The sequence below is a fragment of the Pelophylax lessonae genome (assembly GCF_965119305.1).
Source record: "Pelophylax lessonae genome assembly, chromosome: 7".
NCBI classification, from domain to species: Eukaryota; Metazoa; Chordata; class Amphibia; order Anura; family Ranidae; genus Pelophylax; species Pelophylax lessonae.
In genome coordinates, this window is record NC_138774.1 from 102,023,863 (window position 1) to 102,029,862 (window position 6,000).

The window sequence follows — 6,000 nt, forward strand, 5'->3', positions numbered from 1 at the left end:
TTGCCGGGAATTTTTTTACATTCAACCCACTGACAGCTGATGACTCATCGGTTGTTAAGGACGCAGCGGCCGCCCACTCCTTGACAACCAGGTATGCACAGTTAAAAAAATTATAAAAAAACCAGCATGCAAAAACGCATCAAAATCACGTGTTCTCAAACGTGCCGGAAAACCATACCAACTGCAACCGCATTGATGTGGCCTGGATTATTTTCCAAATGTACATAAGACCTGGATACTAATATTTATAGGTCAATGTAATCCAGGGAATATCTGATTGGGGGATCAGAAAGGATTTTTTTTCCCCTGCTGGAGCAAATTCGATCATGCTTTGCTGGGGGGTATATTGACTCCTGGATCAACTGGAGGTATAGGATTGTGTATATGGGATTGTATGTTTCTTTTTTTTTAATTGGTTGAACTAGATGGTCTTTTTTTCAACCAGACTATGTAAGATGTGAACCTAGGGTTAAAGTGGTTGTAAATCCTTACATATTCCCAGTGAAGTAACTTGCCCCAGATGATACACAGAGATTAAAGAAATCTTCCTACACAAGTTATATCTATTCATCTGCAGTCTTCTCTTTACATCCGTTCAAAGTTCTGAATTTATAAAGCTTATCTGAGAGTTCAGAAAGAAATGGACGAAGAGCTGGAGTCACACTCTGCAGAGCTTAGTGAGGAGAACTCTGAGAGCTGATTGGAGGGATGAGACACCCCCCCCACCTCCACACAGTTTACAGAAACCGAGCTGAGGGTGTCTTATCTGCTAAAGATCCCTCCTCTGTCACCATTTTTCTTTTGGTGTCAGGAAAACTTGTCAGAAGTGACTCATGCAGATAAAGGAATGGCAAAGCAGACAGAGATGCCACTTAGGCCCCTTTCACACATGCAGACCATTCAGATCCGCCTGTCAGTTTTTCAGGCGGATCTGAACAGACGCCCCATGCATCTCTATGGGGCAGCGGATGTCAGCGGAGACATGTGCGCTGACATCCGATCCTGTCCGTCAAATCCGGACGAATGGAAACCCTATTTTCCATCTGTCTGGTGAATCGGATGAGAACGAACAGGCGGTCCGTTCTCATCCGATTCCCCCATAGAGGACAGCAGGGATCTGACGCCTCCGTCTCCGCACAAAGAGCTGTCATCCGCCATCCAGCAGAAAACGGAACGGACAGGTGTGAAAGGGGCCTTAGGGGGAAATTTACTAAAACTGAAGCTCGGAATCTGGTGCAGCTGTACATGGTAGCTAATCAGCTTCTAACTTCAGCTTGTTCAATTAAGCTTTGACAATAAAACCTGGAAGCTGATTGGTTTCTATGCAGAGCTGCACCAAATGATGCACTCTCAAGGTTTAGTGCTCTTATTTGAGACAATTACACATTATAGAGGGATATGCTTTGTTCATATTTATTTCCTGAGGTTTACAACCACTTTAAAGGATCAGTCTACTGTAAAGTTATATTTCTGCTATTGGATCCAGCTGGGCTTAGTCAGGGCCAGACTTTTTATGTATTGCATTCTCCAGCAGTGAGATCATCCTGCCATATTTTCCTATCCAGATGGGAATTTGGGGTATTTGCCTACCTTGGATACAGCACCCTGACAAGAAATTACTTTAAGTTGTTGACAAATATAAAAAAGATGAATCTTTAGCGGTATGCAAAGTATGTTCAAATTTTCCATTCAAAGAACAAGGGGCTGAAGTATAACTTTCTTCAGCAAGCTTTGTTGCACAATCAGTACATCTTGCATGCCTACACCTGAAGGACCTTCCTCTAACACGTTTCACCCTTATGGGCTTAGTCATTGAGGAGCCTGGAGGGTGAAACTGCTCTACTATTCCTGATGCAAACAGCTGCCAATTGAAGAGTGAGACCCAACCTATCTCTGTATATAATTTGGGAAGAAAACTAGCAGTATTCAGATAACCTAAAAAAACAGGTGTATAATGCACACAGATTACAGGCAACAATTCCTTTTATGATGCAAAGCAACATTCAGAATACATATTCTTGTCTGAAATCTTACCATTCCCAAGATCCAAACTTATGTTGTGCACATTCTGGGAGCTGGTGCCTGGAACCCATTCCCCCTCCATATAAGCACTACTGTATATAAGGATAAAAGGGCCACAAGCTTTATTGCACAAACAGTACAGTACAAAATGTCAAAATTAAGAGCAGAAAAAATATAAAAGTTCTAAACCTTTTCTGCTCTCCAAAACTGAAAAAAAAAATACTAGACTTCAAATGTAAAGCTGAAATCTAGTCAATTATAAAAGACACAAAATAATGCAGCTCTGTAAACATTATTACACAATTAAATTTATTTTTCAAATTCAAGCAATATAAATAGATTAATTTTACTTGTCATTAGTCTTTTATTGGAAGCCCTGTACTGCAGAGCTCAGAGAGAGGGAGGGGGAGGGAGAAGTAGCACAAGGAGCCAATCAGGTGGGCTGCAGAGCAAAACTCATGCAGGAGGGGGCAGGGTGAGAGACAGTCTGCTGCTTCTCTTTGTGTATCCCAGTGAGTTCAATATAATTGTTTTGGCGCCAAATAGAGCTTTTATTTTGGTGATATTTATTAACTGGGTATTTTATGTAGCACAATCCTAGTGTAGGATTCTAGGCTAATTTAGTTTTTGACTCCTCCTTCTCAAAGGAGCAGTGATTGTTTGGTCTGTTCAGGGTTTCATAGGCTGGGGTTTGACTGTTTCCCCCTGCTTCTGGAAGAGGTTTCCAGAATATGGGGTCGGGAGGGTCAAATAACCAGCCTGAATAATTATCATGTGCTAGCCAATCCCGGGAGGATGTTGACTAGAACAGTGGTTCTCATCTCCGGTCCTCAGGACCCACTAACAGGCCAGATTTTGAGTATCACCTTGGGGAGATGCAGACTAGAATACTGCAATCGCTGAGCAGCAAAATATATCACCTGTAATGTATTTTAGTTACCTTGCAAACCTGGCATGTTAGTGGGTCCTGAGGCCCGGACTTGAGAACCACTGGCCTAGAAGGTGACTGGGCAGGTGATAAATAGCTTGGAGCCCTGGAAAGATTGCTTGTCATGGAGGGTTCCAAAGCCTCTGGGGCTACTGCCTCCCGAGGCAGCCTGTGGACTGTCAAAGAACTTGGTGTTCTTTGAGCAGTGGTATGGGGAAAAACAGTAGGCATCTGTGGTTTTGGCTGATGAGTTTTCGAGGGCCAACCCCCTTCCTCAGAGCTAAGAAAGTAAAGGTTTCACTTTCTTGGCTCTGAGAAAGAGGGTTCACCCTTGAAAACGCGTCAGTTAAAACCAAGGACGCCTCCTGTTCTTCCCATACCACTGGTAGAATGCAGAAGCTCTGAAAGGGACTGGTTCCATTTGTTGTAAAATGAGTACTTAACAAAAAAATTCTCAATGAGCATATTTTTATCCACTTTAAAACTGGAAGATTTTACCCCCTTCCTGACCAGGCCATATTTTGCGATTCGGCACTGCGTTACTTTAAGGGACAATTGCGTGGTCGTGCAACGCTGTACCCACATAAAATTTATGTCCTTTTTTTCCCACAAATAGAGCTTTCTTTTGGCGGTATTTGATCACCTGTGCGATTTTATTTTTTTTTAAATTTTTGAAAAAAAGAGCGAATTTTTTTTAAAAAAACAATACTTTTCACATTCTGCTATATAACATTCCCCCCAAAAAAATGTATAAATCAAACTTTTTTAACATTTTAGGCCAATTTGTTTTCTGCTACATATTTTTGGTAAAAAAAATCGCAATAAGCGTATTTTGATTCGTTTTGCGCAAAAGTTATTGCGTTTACTAACTACTGGAAAGATTTGTCATTTTTTATTGTTTTTTTTTTTTTTTTTTTACTAGTAATGGCGGCGATCTGCAATTTTTTTGCAGGACTGCGACATTGACAGATTGGACCCCTAACTGACATTTTTGACACTTTTGGGGGGACCAGTGACATTTCTACAGTAATCAGTGCTAAAAATATGCACTGTTACTGTAATAATGACACTGGCAGGGAAGGGGTTAACACTGTTGGTGATCAAGGGGTTAAATGTATGCCTCATGCTTACTGACATGTATCGGGGGAGGGGGTTCTGTGACAGAGACAGATATCGCAGGTTCAGCTATGCTGAATCCTGTGATCTCTCCCTGTCTGTCACAGAAAAGATCCGCCCGCTTTGGCGGTAATCACCGCCTCTCCTCCTCCGGCCCAACTCCCGATGTGTCTAAACATAGGAGGTTAAACCCAGAGGTTGAGAATGGTGCACCAGATGCATTAAATGTAAAAGTCATACAGAGATGAAGTAGGACGTATTGCAGTTCATGTATTGGTCACATACAATGGGAGGATGGAGAAAAGAGGGTTAATGCATAGCTCCCAACTGTCCCTGATTTCGAGGGACTGCCCCTCATTTGGAACAAAGTCTATCAAAAAGTGTTTTACAGTACTAAACCTTTCATCCAATTTCTAAATTGCTGCACTTGTAAATTCCAAAAGCCATTATAAAGGAAGAGTAGTGGTAAAAAAAAGCAACTGTGGATTTAACCAATCATGTTTTTGTACATCTCTCCTTTAAGGAGAGCATTGCAGGGGGGGGGTGTCCTATGCCTACATACATTTGCTAATAGATGTCCCTCATTCCCATCTTAGAAAGTTGTGAGTTCTGACAAAGTTGGGAGAAATGTTAACGTGCAGGATATTGGAGATGTACATGTTAATATACAAGTCACATTGAGATAGTATGTGAAGGTGTGGGGGGCATGAAATTATTAATGAAAATGATCCATGTGTCCCTTAAACAGAATGATTCTGCAGCTGATGATTATTCTGTTTCTACTCACAACTACTCAATCTCTCTCCTTCCCCTGTTGTAAGGGGAAGGGGAGGGATCAACACTGTAGACAATACCTTGTAATCATTGTGATGACTAGGGATGGGCCGAACTATCTCCCTTTCGGTTCGCACCAGAGCTTTCGAACATCGCGAGAGTTTGGAACCGAATAACAAACCCCATTGAAGTCTATGGTACCTGAACTGGAAAAATTTAGAAGTGCTAATTTTGAAGGCTTATTCACAAGTAATTGGGCACACAATGATTATGGGGTTTCGGGTATGGCCCTGGGGGACATGTATCAATGAAAAAATTAGTTTGTAAAAAAAAAAAAACAATTTTTAAATGAGCATTGATTTACTGATGCTCAAAGTGAAAGCATAAAAATAAGAAATAACAAAAAAATTAAAAATTCCGTTCAATATAGTGCCTGGGTGGTCCCCTTAGTCTGTAAAGTGGCACACATGTACTGTATATAGAAGCTGCTACAGCAATAATTGCATTTATAAAGCAAAAAAAAAACATTTTCGCTGAAAGCTTTCTTTATTTTCTAAACCGCTTGGGGAGCCAGTGTGTATGATAAGGCCACAATGTAGTGCGCCGGGAACAAGATTAGATATTTTTTGGATACATTCTGGTGTCTCTTCTACAGACTTTGGATAGAAGTATTCTAGGACAATATCCCCCGGACAATATCCCCCCTCTAACCCTATGTCCAGGGGGATATTTTCCAGGGGGATATTGTTCCGGGGGATATTGTCCTGATACCAGAAGTAACAGGTGTGGAAAAATTGTTTTTTGTGTGTTGGAGGTGCCTTCACATATGTGGTGTAACCCTATAAAGGTACTCTTGATAAAAGTAAGAATTGCCTTGCTTTCAAAAATTTTAATGATATGCACCTGTCAAACAGGTGTGGAAAAATTAATCTTTGGGTGTCAGGTGCCTTTATACTGTAAACCTATAGAGGTACACTTGATGAAAGCAAAAATTGCCTTGCTGTCAAAAATTTCAATCATATGCACCTGTCAAACATGTGCAGAAAAATTGGTCTTGGGGTGTTAATTGTGCCCAGGAAACCTACACCAAAATATTTCTTCCAGATGCAATCAACAACCACAACGCTAGGCAGCCTAGAAGTCTTGCAGAGATTCCACAT